The 17,470-nt window shown below is 43.6% G+C and overlaps 1 protein-coding gene across 7 annotated transcripts in view; it reads right to left on the bottom strand.

Annotated features, from left to right (window-relative positions):
* Positions 1-15,522, bottom strand: part of SULF1 (sulfatase 1) — a 125,869-nt gene extending 110,347 nt beyond the window's left edge. For 4 of the 7 annotated variants that reach the window (XM_075494793.1, XM_075494795.1, XM_075494791.1 and 1 more), the window contains exons 1-2: positions 15,180-15,522; positions 13,886-13,978 (exon numbers count right to left, since the gene is read on the bottom strand). The gene's annotated coding sequence lies outside the window, so the exon portion shown is untranslated. The remainder of the gene's footprint in view (positions 1-13,885; positions 13,979-15,179) is intronic. The other 3 variants (XM_075494794.1, XM_075494792.1, XM_075494799.1) reach the window with 2 other exon arrangements.
* Positions 15,523-17,470: the final 1,948 nt, after the last annotated feature.

Below are 17,470 nucleotides of genomic sequence, written 5' to 3'. Positions count from 1 at the left end.
TTCCCTTAAAATCACGGTGTACGGGACAGCACAGTATCAAGACAACAGTAAAACTCAAGGCCCTGATGCATGGTTTTGGAAATTCATACTCTGTTAACTTAAGAAGCTCGTTCTTCCAGCTGTTACATTTTCTATACCCTCATCTCTGGCCAAGGTAACTGACCCTCTACCAGAGACAGGAGAATGGGAGGTCTGTTCCGATGGGAGAGCTCCTCAGTGCTTCTTGTTTATAGCCCGGCATATTAACTACCATTTAAAAATGGTTACTTCAATTTACATCAAGATGCAGAGCTATGGGTTGGAGTAGTTGAGGAGATGCTATGGAGCTCATTCGGCTTTATTTGCAATGGGACTTCTAATCTACAGGAGATTAACGGAGCAACAGGTGGGAGGAGTGATTCTGAAATTCCTCCGAGGCATCAGAGGTCACGGATCAGTGCAGAATAAAGATCCATGTTGAGGCTCCAACTTGCAAGTGAGGAGTCTAAGATGGCATTTGAGGCCCATCGCCCTGCTGAGCAAAGAGTAGACCTAACTAGCTAGCAAGAAAGAAACCTCTGCCTCCTCAGAGCTTGGGCGTCTAAATTATCCTGCTCAGGAATAGACAGCTCATTCTCTTGAGGAGGTTCTAGGAGGTGCTCAACCATTATATGGTCAAAGCTTTGGTGGTTGAAAGAGCACTGACAAAGAAATTAGAGACATCCTCCAGATGAGGGTGGTCACACACACGTCTGTTCTATGGGAGTACCTTTACCACACAGCTGCAAAGCTGGTGGGGGTCCAATGTTACATTTATTTGAGGAATGCTGAGCCAGTTTCAATGCATCTGTACAAGTGGGTTTGCAATGATTTAAAAAGTCAGTAAATGCCATTGTAGACAGGCCCTTAGTTTCAGAGATGTTTGCAGGTTTGTGGTGATGACTGCTATCACATATTGGTTACTTATGAGAAGCTACAAGATGATGGATGAGTGAAGACGGGTGGATAAAAACTGAATCAGACTATGCTTGCTAGGAACTCAATTCACTGAAAAGGTCAAAAATAGCAGGACGGTAACCAGGTTTTAAGTAAATGTTACTGAAGTTTAGGTTGAGTATTTTCAATGCTAAACCTTATAAACAAGTATCAGAAACAAGTTTTCCCCTTTGCCCCAACCCTATAAAAATCCACGGAAGTTTCTTTCTCCTTATTCCCTCACACTGTGAAACTCTGACAAAGATAGCTCAGATGTGGACTGAGCTTCAGGAAATACGTATTCCACTCTAAAATTTCAGGAACAGGCTGAATGGTGCAGGTCGTCACATCACTCGCATAACGTACAAGTCAGCAGCTGATCTCCTCTCTTACATGCCAAACAACCTGCTCACTAAAAAAGTGATTCAGATATTTTGCCCCAAAATTGTGTTTCCTAGAATACTACCAGAGGTAGGTAGAAGTGACATGTTCCTAATAAAATGCTCGGCATTGAATGAATTGACTGTTCAGCGCCATTCGCAAAGTTCTCAAGCTCAGACAGCAGGGAGCTTCTTAAGAGGGCAGGTACGAGCAAATTCAGGTAGAAATCAGACAGGCTGACTGGGAAATGAAATTACTCAGAATAATCACGAAACTAGGGTGGCTTTGGACTTTGTATGTTTTAAGTTCATAAATTTCAGCTCTGTTGGTTAACTCCTTATCTGGCAACAAATAGAATTCTAAAATAACTTTATAAGGACAAGACATGCATCAATAAGATATGCATGTTGGACTAAAATTAGATTGTTTTAATTAGCAGTTCTAAAATTACAGAGACATATAAGAACCACCACTACCTAGAATCGACAATGAAGTTATAGGAGGAACTTCAAGCAACATGAAGATGAGGGAAGGCAGCATAGCCAGCGCTGCTAAAGAGCAGCAAGGAACTCAGAGGAAACAATATCACTGATGATAAGAGATGCAAAATTTTAAAGGCTGTTTCAGGGCTCCAGACTGTGGGCTGCAGTTGTTTGAAATGGATCTATTTCAGGACTTACAAAGTTCACTTAAAGTCCTCTCAAACTTCTGAAAAAGGCAATAAAAATCCGTAACTGAAAATAAAGCCTAAACTCAAAATAAAAATCTTGCATGGTTTTAGCTTATATGTTTTAAATAGTAGTCTTCAACACTCTGTTTAGTTGGGCTGCACAGAAACCCACTGAATTTGAAAGAGATTCTTTGAAGGAGATCTTCTTAAAGATGTCTGTTGTGACAGACCTGGACAAAACCAGGAAGAGGACCATCCCATGTGAACGTATTTTGGGGAAATGTTTGTCTTGCAGCTCCCTGTGACTGGAAGAGCTAGTTAAAGGTGAGTTAAGAACAACTGCATACATCAGGAACAAATTACCAGCTGGAAGGGAGGGTTGATTTAATATACTGCTTTTTATAAATATCCAGGTTACTGAGAGGCACTGAGAACTCAGGACAAAAGTCAAGAATAAAACTTAATTTAAAGTAAAATAATGAAAACAACAACTTGAGGGCAAGTGTTTTAAGCAAAATAAGCAACTATCATCAAGTTTGAGGATAACACCAATTTGGGGGGAGCAGTGGATCTCCTTGAGAGGCTGCTATTCAGAGGGACGCAGGTGGGCTGGAGCAATGGGCCATCAGGAACCTTATGGAATTCAGCAAGGACAGATGCTAAGTCCTGCATCTGGGAAGGAAGAGCCCCTTGCAATGATGCAGGCTGGGAATGGACTGGCTGGGGAGCAGCTCTGCTGAGAAGGACCTGGAGGTCATGTTAGACAGCAAGCTGAACCTGAGCCTGTAGAGTGCCCAGGGTGCACAGACAGCCAACAGCGTCCTGGGCTATATTAACAACCGCATATGAAGAAGATTGAGAGAGGTGATCATCTCCCTTTGCTCAGAGCTCATTAGATGACACCTAGAGTACTGTGTCTACTTCTGAGGCCCACAGTAGAAGAACAACAATGATAAACCCAAACAAGTTCAGTGGAGGGCCATCAGGATAGTCGAGGGATGGAGCACTTGCCCTGCAGCGAGAACCTGGAGTTGTTCTGCCTGGAGATGAGCTGGCTTTGGCTGGGACCTCACAGCAGTTGTCCAGTGTGATGAGGTTATAAAGGAGATAGAGCCAGCCTCTATCAGGAGACAGCAGTGCATGGCAGGAGTGCAAGAGATAATGGGCATAAACTGAAACAAAAGAGAGTCAAACTGGATATAAATAAAAGCAAGCTTCTTCCCTGTGACAAAGTCAAGTAGCAGAACAAGTTGTCCGAGACATTGTGCACTCTCCATCTTCTGGGGTTTTCAAGATCCAACTGGATAAAGCCATGAGCAACTGGATCTGATCTCATAGCTGAGCCTAGTTTGAGCAGGACCCGAGACCTCCAGAGGTCCCTTCCAAACTGAATTTTCCAGTGATCGTTCTGTGAGTATATGAAATGTTTAACATGTTTGTGAGGAGCCTGGTTGAGTGTGTCTTCTCTTCACAGGAAAGGGTGACTTTCTTTATTCTTGACAGAGGGATAAAGAATTTACTTGAACATCCCCATTCACATTATTTATGGAAGAACATAGTGCTAATCATACAATTGTGTTTTGTGGGGATAAGAAGTGGCTTGATTGAGAACAAAACCAAAATGAAATTTGAGGTTAAAGAATGGCTGGTTCTTTCCTTGCACTACACAGTCAGCTCTCAGACTGTCTCTGCACATTGTAGTGTCTCTCATAACAAAGCTCCATGGAGCACAATTTGCTGTGGCATAACAAATGGAGACATCCCAAACTGCAAAATTCTGCAATGGTTACTACTGGGACTGAGGGCAAGAGAGACGTTCAGACCTAGCTCTTCTCTCAAGAGTGTGACAACTGAAGAACACAACAGCCTTTCCATTAAAAGCAGCAGTGTCCTGAGGACATAGATCCTGCTCTCTCTGAAACTCTTTTACAGGGAGACTGCCAAAGTATTTTGGAGTGAGCACATCAAGGACCAGGAATAGCCCCCTCACTAGCCGAGAGCATTCTGTCTCACTCTGTGTATGTTACAGTAGGCACAAAAGATGCCCAGATAGAGATGAAAAACATGGCAATATTTCTAGGTTTTTGCAGAATCAATGCACTCAGTATTCATAAATTGCAAAAGTATCAATCCCTTCAATTTGTTCTTAAGGCCAATAAAGAAGATGCTTGGGAGGAGCTCAATAACCAAACTGAGATTTGCTCCTGAGATTTGTTAATCTCTAGCAAGAGGACTGGCAAAATCATCACTAGCAAAATAGAGCTGGAGACATGAGAGAGGAAGGCTTGACACTTCATCATCATTGCCACAAGCTATTAATTTGTCTCTGAAAATCAAGTTTAACAATTTTGATTCAGGGAAGATGAATGCCCATAGCAGGGAAAGTAAACATGAACTATGGAAAGTCTTTCTGGTTAAGCTGGAAAGGCTGCAGCCAAGATATTTCCCACTTAACCTTCATGAAGGAAAAGGTCAAAAAAGGCCAATGTGTTTAAGCAGGGCACAGGACAGAACAGAACAAAACTTCCTATGAAAAAGATTAAGTTCACATTCCTTTGGCTTTCATTAAAACTATTCCACATCACTCCACACTTTCATTTAAAGCAGTTTCCTGACAGCATTGAACACAAGATCTTAAAGTAGGAAAACCAAAAGATAAAGGTGTAAATGGAAAACAGTTCGTGTACTGTATACAAAATGGGGAAAAATCTGAAGGACACATAAGAAACAGCAAAAGAGAAATAATACCTTTAGCCTTTGCAAATTATATAATATGTGGTGCCCAAGGTAATCTTCCATCCTGTGTACTTCCATGTACATGTACTTTAAGCTGAACAGTTCCCAGGGCATATGTGGCTTTACCAAAGTAGAAGATTTTTGTTTTACATGAGGCTTCTAAGGAAGAAAGAATTTTCTTCCAGCACTACAAAAAAGTAAGACCAAAAGGTATGTCATTTCCAACTATGTCATCCACATGGTATGTCAAAAAGTAAGGTCTCTGGGTATGTCATTTCCAAACTGCTGAGAAAACATATTAGCTCCTCTTTAACAGTACCACCTCCCCATGTCCATTACAGCAACTATAGGTATTGGACAATAGAATATGACACATGGCAAATGCCCTAGAAATGTTTGATTGTGCAATACTGCGCTCCGGATTTCTCCTGGAAGAAATGATAAGTATACATTTGAGCAGACTGATATGTGGATGGATCAACAGATATGTGCAAGAAGCACACTGAAATGCCACTGAGAGAAGGAGAGAATGTATTTTCTTTCCATCCTCCACTCACCAAATCTGGTCTACATTCCTTAGAGAGATCTATCTGCCATGATTCAGACTCGTACTCTGTTTTAGAAGTTGCCTATTCGCTCAGACTCATTTGTGATGTCTGTATCTATAGTGTCAGCATGGCAGTTTATTGCCCACCCGAATTTTCATCCCCCATTGTTCAGTAACATTGTTCCTATTAAGTGTAGATGCCGATGATTCATGATGAAGTGGGGCAAAGAGCTTCTTCAAACAATGACAGTGGCCCATGCAGAGCTTTGAAGATAAGGGCTGAGACATGGGCTCCTCATTTCATACCAGATGTGACTCAGCAAGGTGTCTGGAAGAGACGGGTGAGACATTCTTGGAGACCTGCTCTCCCCTGTGTTAGGCTCTCATCCAAACTAACTGCAACACTTTTTCCAAAGATGAGTTGTTTGACAGTACGGTATGACTCCAAAAAAACCCAGACCCATAAATACATGCATTACTGAGATCAATTCCAAACTGAAAAGCCCAGCATATTCTTCTATTGCAGGCAGGGAAAAGTGGCAGTTCTGGCAGCTATAGGTGGTTGGAGACTAAAAAAGCAGTGAATAGTTCAAAGAGCTACCAGATTCAAGCTCCACGGGTCTTGTCTGTTTTCCAGCGTTACGGTAGCACTGGTGTCACAGTTCAGGCTCCAGTACAGAGCGGTATAAGTGCAGCAAATGTAGAATGGCTGAATCACTGCTGCTCATTATCTGAATTATCTCTGACTGAAGGGCAAATATTCTTGTGGCATATTAAAAAATTGCTCTGGACTGGACTTTGCACTGGAGCTCCTGAGGTGTGTGCATGCCATCTACTAGTATTCTCTAGCAGAGGAGTGAAGCAGACAGGTCACAGCAGTAGCATCACTCATCCCAACTGGAGCTGCTGATGCTCATGTCAATGACCTCAGTAAACAGTGCAGAGTATGTAGAAAACAGCTTTATTCAAAGCAACCTTGAACCAGTACCCAAAGGGAGAACCAACAGAAAGTCAGCAGTGTGGTAGGTATAATCCTGAGTATGACTGCAGAACTCATTCAACATGGGGATGCGTTCAAGGTCCTTGGCCCATGTTTCTCTCCAATAACGCCATGGGTTTCTGACACAATCAAGGGTTCTTACATGGCACACAAAAGGAGCAACACACACAGCATGCATGGTCTTCTCACACTACTTGTGCTGTCCAGCAGCCAGAAACAGCGGTGAATCCTCCAGGCTTACATACAAGGTGGACAGGGTTCCTCAAAATGGACAATGTCGGGATATGGTTGCACAGCATCACTTGTCCAAGACAGCATGGACCTCAGTTCTAGCTAGCCATGCCCTTCTTTTACCTGGCTTTTCCAGCCCATGCTGGCAAATATTCTCCACTCTAAAGGATTCACAAGATCTAATAGATTTCTTTTTTATGTTAAAGATACCCATGGTACCCAGGATCAAAACAAGTATCTGTTACACAGACCTATTTCTTAAGATATGGTTATACTGCATCTCAAACCCTTCACAAGTTGCTGAGGTACCAAAAGGTGCAAAATCTGTGGAGAGGAAAAGTTTGTGGAGCAATTTAGTGAAAGGAAAAATTGGATGTGAGGTGCATAGGGTGGAAAAGACCTAAAAAAGGGACGTACATGTTTCAACACTCTTGTGGCTGCTTGTCTTCCTATGTTGAACTATTTGTTATTTTTTTGAGGAACCTGGTGATCTCTGACTACACGTACCTCAAAGTCTCTTCATTTTACCCTTCCTCACTTCAGAGGATCCATGCTTTAGAGGAATTCTCCATACCAAGCAGAAACGAACCAAAAAACTAACTTAGTAGCCTTTTGCACTTAGGAGTTGAGTTGCAGAGCAGTAGAGCACAGGAAACCTTCCTCTGTGAGCCCATGTACCAGCAATGGACTGAAGTTTACAGTGAGATAAGCAATGCCGACCCAGTACTGATATAGAGATAAAAGAAACTACTGGAATGCCTGGCAGATAAACTTGGGTTAACTTCAGAACTTTTTTATTGGTCTAAGTATGGTAATGGTCTCCCTAAATCTTACACAATAGTGGCCAAGCACATAGCGGTACAGTCTCAGTTCATAAATTGGCTCTAGATGTAAAATAGATCGCAACAAGGTAAATTTATATGTGCTTTACTAGGGACACATTCAGGAACTCAGGTATTACAGTTATTCTTTTCAATAAAATAGTGAGGAATGACACCAAGGGAATCTTTGCTAAAAATTACTACAAAGGTTGGCTTAACGCATACTTCTTCATTGCTACCAAGTTACAAAACCCCAAATATTATTCTAAAAATCTACTGTTGTTAGCATTTTTGTAGTCCTTGGAAAAAATGACAAGTTAAAAGGTATCCTGTGCTGATTATTTACAGCATGTTCAGTTTATTATTGCACTACTGTTCTCTAATTTGTGAATGGCATGCCCTGAGGCAGCCAAGTCAGTGGGAGATAATCCTTAAAAGATTTAGCATAGCTAAATCCAGAAACATGGGTACTGAATCTTTTACAATTCCGTCTTTCTTTCATTCTTTGTCCAACATCATACCCCTGTAAGATCATCCATTATTCTTCACTACACCTTCAGTGCTTGCAGGCACCAACAACTCTGATCCCCCTAAGCTTTTGCCCCGCAGGCCTTCGAGACATTCCTTCAAGTAACAACAGTGGGTGATTTTTAACATATTTTCCTGTAACTTAAATTATTTAGAAGGAGAAGGCTATGCATTTTTCTTGTCGGCATAACCCAGCACTGAAAAGGATGACACTTTGAATGAGTACAGTGTTCCATTTCTACAGTCAGTGCCTCAATTACATTTACTCTAAAATGACCATCCTAGTCCCTTCAAGTGAATTGCAGCTCCTGCTGTTCAAATGAAAGACCTGCTTCATGCTTTCTTCTGTGGAAAGTATAGGAGGCACCTTAAAGCGCTGCGTAGGAATTGCATTACAGCTGTTCAAATATAGACAGTGTTTATCCATGGCATCGCTCATCTGTGGGCCAACCAAGACACTCAAGATTGTATCAAGTCCCTCCAGCTTAAGCTCCTTAGCAATCCTCGTAAAGCAAGTGGGTAAGCTCCATCCCCACATGTGCAACTGAAAGAGGCAGGTGCCTTTGAAGGTTTCCAAGAGGAAATCCTGCCTGCCTAACCGCAATGCCTAGAGGCCTTCAAAGGGACTCTCTTCAGTGATCATAGAGAGAATATGACTTCAGGTAGCTGCTGTATAAGTATTTAAGACCCAGGGGCACCTCAAGTGCCTTGGCTATGCAGACTGGATCCCACCCTCAGGATCTCATTCACCTTTTTTAAAGCAGCAGATCAGCAGGCACTTGTGTTTCTTTCCTGTGTTCTCCCCACAGTTCTTGTTAGCTTCTCTCCAAAGCTTATTTGTCTATTTTAAAAGTCAGAAACAGTAACCGGGGCCTTTCCGCATTCTGAGTGCCACTGCAGCAATCCTCTCTATAAAAATGGAGGCGCTTTTGTTAAAAGCGCGCATATTTAGCCTTCTGCTCAGGGTAACATTGGCACAGTCACACATTTCTGTTATCACACCCTCTCCTGTAGACACACACAGTGCCCTGGTTCACAGGCTGAGGTCTCACCAGGTAGCTGGGTGATCTTACAGCTCACATCCTCCTAAAGGGGTGGCCACGTTTTTCCCCCTCACCCCAAGCCACCAGCTCCAACCACTTCCCTTGCACCATGTGGATCTTCTGTCCACTTGCTGAGCTGAACCAACTCGCTAGGCCAGCAGCAAACACAGCTTCCCGCTGCGCCGGTGAGCTCATTCAGCATGCCAGGAGGTGAGCCAAGAGCCAAACCTGGCACGAGGGAGGAGATGGGAACACACTGCTAGAGGCAGAGGATGGGAGGATCAAGGATGGGTTTCTCCAGGGCAGCAAGCTATTCAACTGGCTGAGTGGAGTCAAGGAACCTCACCCTCCTTTGCAATAAAACCCCTTTAACAAAAGGGGAGTTATCAGACAAATGATCAGAAATTCTGGGGGGAGTTGATTACGGTAAACCTCAGGAAAAAGGGTTGGGATGTTTTTAATTGCCAGGCATAACATACACAAACCCACCTTATTCACAAAGTCGGCATGCATTTACATAGTGCGATTTGGGATTTCCATTAGTTCCCTTTACGTTTCTGGAGCTGCATGCAAGTCAGCTTCCTCAGCAACCAGGATTAGGTTTGAAAACCCAGAAAGGAGAGATCTGAACTTCTCACGTTATATCTTGCCTCTAACACTTGAAGCTTTACAAAGGAGGCTACATATCACAAGACTACTGATAAAAGTCAGGAGGGTTGGCAGCTCTGCAGACATTTATGGGCTTGGTAACACATTTTTCTGTTTTTAAGTGAAAACAGACAAAACAGTGCACATGCTAGAATAATGAACATCTTGGCACATTGCAATTACAATACTGGAACAGACCACTATTCTGTTTTTATGGATGCTTTTGAGAAAAACAATCCCTATGTTCAACTCCCTGTTACATTTATTCTCCAGAATTCTAGCGCCAAAGGCTTCCCCATCTTCTCTGTGGGCTTTCCAAGCAGAGTTCACCTCCTGTGAAGCACCACAAAAATGCAGCTGCTGTGGAGCAGCTCCTCTTCTTGCTAAGATGGGTTAGTCACATCATAGAGAAATGGCAACATGCAATGCCATAATTACACTCAGACAGCATCAGGAGAGATTTTTTTTTTAGAACATAAATTATTGACTTCCAGTGTTTTGCTTCCATTTAGAAACTCCGTGAAATATTCTGTGGATGATCTAGCATTGATCTACAAAATAGTCTGGATTTCCATAGCACGGTACCACATGTAGTAATATTGCAGAATATGACAGTGGTATCGTCACACTAGCCTGTGATAAAATTAGTGAAAAAGAGTGTTTTTGTTTGGAGTTCCAGCAATATTATCAACTTTGCAGGGAGCTATAAAAATTGCAATGTAGAATTATAGTCAACTGTAAGTTAGTTTTTGCTATAAAGTAACTTGAAGCAAAATTTTAACAAAGTCATGATAAAATCTTAGGTGAAAAGGGCAACACATATGTTTCACTGTAACCAAAACACCAGTGATGGTTAAGGCTGGGAAGGCTCAGAGCTCCAGGATTAATAGAGCACACCCAGTAAGAAAGGCTTACCAAACCTTTTAAGCAGATTCTGAAAGTGGGAACTAAAGTTCTGGGAAATCACTGATACCAAATCTGCTGTGTGCAATGCATAAACCAAAAGATGAGACAAGTATTACTTTTCTCAGAAAATAAAAGTCTTAAGACACCAAAAATTAAAAAGGGATTACTGTCACCAGTTGACAATAACTTCTGAGCATGAACAAGCAATACTAAAGCAAAGATCTTACAGGGGCTCTCAAAAGGACTCTACTGACATAACTGAAATATGCCAAAATAATGCAGCTAAAAAGTGTCTGGTTTGGCAATTCATATATTACTGTGTTGCATTCTGAGGTGACACTGGTGAAGGCCTTGAGTCTTTCCACTTTAGAGTGTCCTCTACAAGCACATGATAGTGTTGAACATGCCCTACTTGGTAAGAACAGTAGAGTTACTGCGCTCTGATCATATGGAAATGGTGAATAAGTGTTGGAGCAAGAAAAGTGACAGACAAAAAAAAAGAGGGGAGCGAGGGGGAATATTACGTTGCTGGTCCAGCTGGGAAGGCAGAGCGATGATTTAGGACTTGTTAAAGGGAGAAGCAGGCTGACTTGCAGCCGCTACTGCACAGCAAAGGGGATTGTATCACCTCCCACTCCCTTCTCCCGCTGCTTTCCACATGTAACTGCAAAGGGACAAGCTCTACAGGTAACCGCAGTGGAGGGACGGCCACAACGCAATGGATTATTCACTGTGTACATACGGCCCCCCTACTCCATCTGTAGCCCCCTGACAGCAGCTCTACCTGTGATGGAGGTGATAGGAAAATCTAGAAAGACAACTGCTGGGTGACACGTGTGTCACGTAGCTCTCTTGTGAATAGCTGTGCTATTCAGCACCTTCTAATTTAATATCCTCAAAATCTCCAAAGCAGCAGTTAAAATTTAAACAGGCATTCTGAAAACACACTCTTGATCCCATTATCAGTATCTGGATGGGATTACAATGAGGGTGGTAATGGTGGAAATTTTTTAGGAGAGATCTGGTATCAACAGCAGGAGTGGCCACTAATTGGATTCTTTCAGTGTCACCGCAGAGTTGTCACGGGACCCTCGTTCTCTGTTGAACACTGCAGCTCTCAAGGCACTCAGAAAGGAGCTTTCTCAATTGTTATCGCATCAGTCTGCCTTCCCACTCAAACACAAATCCCCCAAAGCCCTTTCTAAAGCTAAGGAAATCATGGAACCCACGACTCCCATGACATCTGCGACAAGTGTCCAGCGTCGCCTGGGTAAGAATGAGTCCTGCCATTACACAAGGCTCGAACTCCTGATCCTGCATGAACAAACATATAACATTGAGTGCAGTATGTAAGTTAAACAAAACTACATAATAAACTGCAAACTGTCAAAGTAGTCTCCAATAAGGTGATCTAGCCAGAACAGAATTTGCAAATCTTTCAAAATTTTTTTTTCCATAGCTGTCTAACTTCCACTGAGTGTGGGTTTTATAATGGCTTCCACATTCGGAAACACTGTCCTCAGCATCACATTTTTAATAAATTGTTTTTATCAATTCCTGACTGGAAGGATAGCTGTTACAATAATTTTCACACTGCTACTTGCCATCTCTAGGATACTTCTGGATTCTTACATGCATTTTTTTCCCCTAATGACCTCTCATTTAGCCTACTTTTTGAAGATGTATTTACATGCCATTTGGAAATTCACCAAGGTTTTTTTTTTTTTCAATGTGAAATTACACCAATCATAATTAATTTTTTTTCCTTTGAAACGGAGACAAAAATCAATGAAAGGCCAAGGAGACATGCCAAGCAGCAGAAATTGAAGTTGCATATTATGATGGAACAAGCTCACCCACCTCGATTATAAAGTGCTAAGAAGAGGAAGCCCCTGACAAGCAATAAACTGACACATAATTAAGACAATTCAGGGCAGAACACATTCTGGCTGGAAAACATTTTCTTGGGCTCTGTCTCACTGCTTAGAGCAGCGAGGGGAAAAAAAAAAGGTGACACTTTGAAAACAACTCTATAAAGACAATCAGTATCCCACCTAGTCTTTACTAGCTGGGGTAAAAAGAAACCCACCAGCTTTTGTGCAGTGCAGATTCCCTCACATCACAAACACAGTTGATAGTACAGACATGCCTGGTATGTTCAGCATTCCATATCAAGCAAAGATGAATTAGCAGCAACAAAAATGTATTACAGCTTTCATGCAGCAGTTTATGGATCTTTTTGTACCTCTGGAATTTTTTACCTTGAGCATACTGTGGATCTACTGAGGTTTGTACTGGTCTCAGATCTTTTCCTCAGATTATTTTTATCTCACTGTGAGGAACATCTTTGTGAGTTCTGAACACTTTTACAGCTGCTAGGATGCTAATGGGAACTTCATGTGTGTACCCAGTACAAGTGCTCTCAGGGAAAAAAAAGCCAATGTCAAAGGAAGGTATGTAGAAGTCACCATAAATATGTCTTTGAATGTTTACCATCTGGAACAGTAGATTACGTTTTGACAAGAAGCTGGACTGCCCCGTGGGCATTGTCTTTTAAACAGCCCCATCATTATAAAGGAAGGAAAAACATGATTTGCTGTTCCCAGTTTCTCAGCAAGATTTTCTGGCAGTGCTAGAGAAACTCATTTTTTTCTAGTAAAACAATAACAAACTGGGCATGTGTAGTTAGCTATGCACTTTCTTGAAAAATACGTTTTCTTATAGACCATCTGATCTGCGATCTGACGATACCCATAGAGAGGGCTGCGTTTCAGTTAGGCTGTGACAGCAGCAGGCTGTGCAAATCACGGTGCTGCACCTTAGCTTTGCTGGAAGACTAAACCTCTGTGCACTGAAGCTGGCTTATTGGACTTTGCACAGGACAGACTGGGAAGAGTGAAGAGGAGAAATCCAATATACAAGGCATATAAGGCTTTAACATAGGGTCATAGTGACGTTTTTCTTTGGTTTTGTTTTTCAGTTTTAAGCTTGTAAAAGTTTCCATCACTATTTACAGTGAGAAAGAGTGGTCTGAGAGAAAAATCTAAATGGTCAAATTTATTCACATACGTCCTGGTCTGGTCATGCAGTCATATTAGGGATTTGGCTAATTCTCTGTTTGAAATTGCTGTGGGTCACTTCTGAGGACACATTCTTACTGAAGAGTGTGTTTGAAAATACAGGCTGAGAACAACCTGTAAAGGGGCCAAATAGCCTGCTCAAAAAAAAAAAAAAAAGTTAACAAAAAAGTTGGTTTGAGGCAAAAATATATGTGCAACTTGAAACATGGTTTTATGGGCATCGTTACACAGCTGAATGCCAAAATCACAAAGCACCAGCTATAAATCCCCTTGCTCAGCCTACTAAACAGATCTTATTTCAGAACACATTATATACAGTATTATTTATAGAATATCTCACCTGTAAATGGTGAGGACAGTGTTAGATTTCTTTCACAAGTAGGAGGCCAATAATTCATAAGCACCACAGGTATGTGAGAGTTAGTGTGAAGATCTGTTATAGTGCGAAAGAAACAAATCATTTTGTTACTCTGCACAGGGAGACAGTATATATATATACAGTGAATCTTTTATTTAAAAAAAAAAGGCAAATAACCCATCCACTAGTTTCTCCATCTAGATCATTTAGAGTAAAACAATGAGAACATCTTAATTCTCTGATAAGCTAACATACTGTAATTAGTGATAACATTTCTGACTTCTTAGTTAATTTGCTGGGCTTCCCCCGCTCCAGACATCAATGAGCTTAATAGTCGAATTAAATGAAAATGATAGCAGAGTACTTCCATAACTAATTTCTAATTACATTTCTGCCCCTCTTCCTTCCTAAGCATAATTTTTTGCTTACTTTTAATTAAGACTTCAGATCGCTAGTTTAGAATCTATAAATATAGCGAGACTTTAACGATCTATTATAGTGATGCTACTTAGTTTTCAATGACTTGTAAAACTTTCGCAAACAGATCTGCAAATGAATTACATCCATCTGCGCTGCTGCAGCTGCAAGAGCAGCATTACATTGTACCCCGCCTTTCCCTACTTTCCCCATTTTCTCTTAACTTTAAGCCCATGTGTAAGCCAAGCCGTGCCTATACCGATCATCAGAAGCCCAGCCAGGTCTCTATAAAGGAGTCTTCAAACTTTACAGACATCTCAAATCCGCTTTCAAAACCCTCTGCTTTGCCTCCCAGCTGAGCCCCAGACAGGCTGCACGCTGCTCAAGCATCCTCCCCAAACCCTAGGCAATGCTCCGCCGCGACTCCTTCCCGCCCGACCACGCAGTTTCCACGGCTCTGTTGGGACACGGAGGCATTTCTAGCCGCAGGGACAGCAACGAGCATGACCCGCTTCCCCCGCCCGGCCGTCCCGGCACAGCACGTGTGTGCGGGAGAGGAGAGCAGTGCCTGCGAGAGAGGGAGAGGAGGCACGGCGGGGTACGAGGCACCGCTCCAGAAGAGATTTTCTAATCTGCACCTTCAGAAGCGTGACCTTCGCTGCGTGAAGAGTGGTGGTAGCTCGGTGAAGACGGCCAAGCATCAGGCTATGCTCGCTGTTATCTGCCAGCCCTACAATAGCAGCATTGATAAGGCTGCAGCAACTGGCTTTGACAAGTGTGCTGTGCTAGCATTCCTCTGAAAACCGTGAAGGAAAAAGAGAGAGAGAGAGAGAGAGGCATGAGGTGCCTTTTACTTTACCTGAACAAAGTGTGGGGGTTTATTTTTCCCTCTGAGCTGCTGGAAACGATTCCTCCCTCTTCTCCCCCAAAGCTAGGTAGTTCTTCTTTTGCTTGCAGCTCACACTTGGGGAAGACCACACAGCTCCAGCAAGGCTGCCTCTCTCCCCTAATCCCCACTCGAGTGTGATGACACACACTAACCCCAACCATCTGTTGAAACACGTCCTCAAGCACTCAGCACAGTGGTCTGTCAAGACGGGCTGCCCAATCCAATCGCTGGGGCTGGGTGGCTCTTAAGGAGCTGGAGGCAGAGACAAGGGCAGAAACTATAGGGCTGAGAACTCTTTAGCAAAGTAACCTGAGATTTTGAGAAAGGGCTGCTATTGAAAAAAAGAGCAGAAGGGGGAGGTACTAGCGGGAAGGTAGAGGGAGTGGATTAGTCTGGTGGCCAGTTGTGTTACTTCTCGCAACTCCTGGTATTCCCAGGGGACCACTGGGACCCCTCACAGTGGGATGCACAGAAGCACAAGAGCAACACTCAAATCTCTTTATGGCGGGTCTATTGAGGGCAATCTCCGAGAGACGCTTTTCTAAAAGGGATAAAAGATGCAGTTCGAGATCCTGATAAAGTGCTAATGCGGGAGTCGTTTGCACTGCAGCGTGCCACTTGCATCCCGAAATCCCAACTCCTTACCGTGCCGCGATCACCCCGCGGCTGCCTCCAGCCCTCCTTGGGGAACGGCGGAGAGAGGCAGAAGGAAAACCGGGGGGACGATGCGGGGAGAAGAGGGGAGATCCCAAGGGCAAATCCTTCTCCTTCTGCACAGATCTCTGCAAGTCCTTCCCACGAGCCCGCGCTCCCCCGACTCGGTGTAAACGCCGGGGCTCCCCGGCGCGCCCAGCGGCACCCCCGCCGCCCGCGCCCTGCCTGCTGCAGCCGCTCCGCGCCCGCCGCCTTGCCGTGACAGCTCCGGCCGCCGCGCCGCGCCCCGGCCCCGCGCCGGCCTCCCCGCGCCGGCCTCCGCACCGGCCTCCGCACCGGGCTCGGCACCGGGCTCAGCGCCGGGCTCGGCGCCGGACCCCGCGCCCCCCCGGGAAGCGGTGCCACCAGCCTGCTGCTTCCCCGCCGCTTCCGCCACGGCCGCGCCCCCTCGGACTTTCTTGCGGGATGCAGCCCGAGAGTTTGAGGCTCGCTGCCCTTCCCCTCGGGACCCGCCACCCGCTACCCCCCCAGCCGGGGCTGGGGGCTCCGGGCAGTGCCTCGGCAGGTCTGGACCGTGTCTAGCCTGTGCCTCGGGTTCCCTCGGCCACAAAGCCAGCATTATCACACCTTCCTCCCTCTCGGGGACACTGCCAGGAAAAATACACTAATTTACAGAAGATGTCCGGGAAGGCTAGATAAGGGACGCAGAAAAGCTGCTAAGTGCCAAAAACCCAGTTCTTTCCTTTCCCCTCCCTGTAATAGGATAGCGTGGAAGAGAGACTTACAATCTCAAGGGTTTTTACCTCATTACCAAGTGCCTGACTTGACACTTGCATTAAATCTACATTTCACGTTATGACAGATGTTGTGTTTTCTTTGAACTGAAAGGGAGGAACGTCGTTTTGGCATTAAAAGTTACTCTGAAAGTGTTAACATCCAACTTGAAGAAAGGCTTGCAATTGTGAAAAGGCACACTCTACCCAGCTACATGAAAGCCATATGAGAGTCTTGAAATGTTGATTTGGCTTACTTGTTCTTTAATACCTTACACAAAGCTGTTTCTGAATCACTAGTGGCAAAGTGAATACTTAATAAAAAGTGAGATTAAAGAGCTGTGGTTTGTGCCCAGTTAGCTGTTATCAGAGCTGACCTGGGGAAGAAAGGGAAAAAAAGAAGAAACTGTAGTCACAATTCCATTTGCTCAAATTCTTCCCAAAAGTGATTATATGGTGTCTGTTTCAGCCTATTAAACTGAAACTGCATTCACAGATGTTGGGTATTCACTAAAACACTACTCCCTAATCTGCTAATTCCAGATAAATAAACAACTAAACAATATTTTCGACAATAATATGTGGTGAAGTAGGGATGCAACTACTGTCCCTGGGGTATCGTAAGATTCTTAACATTGCCAATTATGTCTTCAGGGCAAGGATTTGGTTTGATTTTGTTTTGTTCTAGCAGACTGTGGTCTGTAAACAGGCTGGATAACCTTACACACTCGGAAAGCCCTGGAGACATTATTAAACTCATTTGCATTCTCTTTAGCTGTACTTCTTACCAGTATTGTATTAGTAACTCTGCATTAAAAATGTATAGTGATCAGA

This window comes from Mycteria americana, chromosome 2 (assembly GCF_035582795.1).
Source record: "Mycteria americana isolate JAX WOST 10 ecotype Jacksonville Zoo and Gardens chromosome 2, USCA_MyAme_1.0, whole genome shotgun sequence".
Taxonomy (NCBI): domain Eukaryota; kingdom Metazoa; phylum Chordata; class Aves; order Ciconiiformes; family Ciconiidae; genus Mycteria; species Mycteria americana.
The sequence above is the reverse complement of the archived record's forward strand: the minus strand, read 5'-3'. Positions and strand labels throughout refer to the sequence as shown.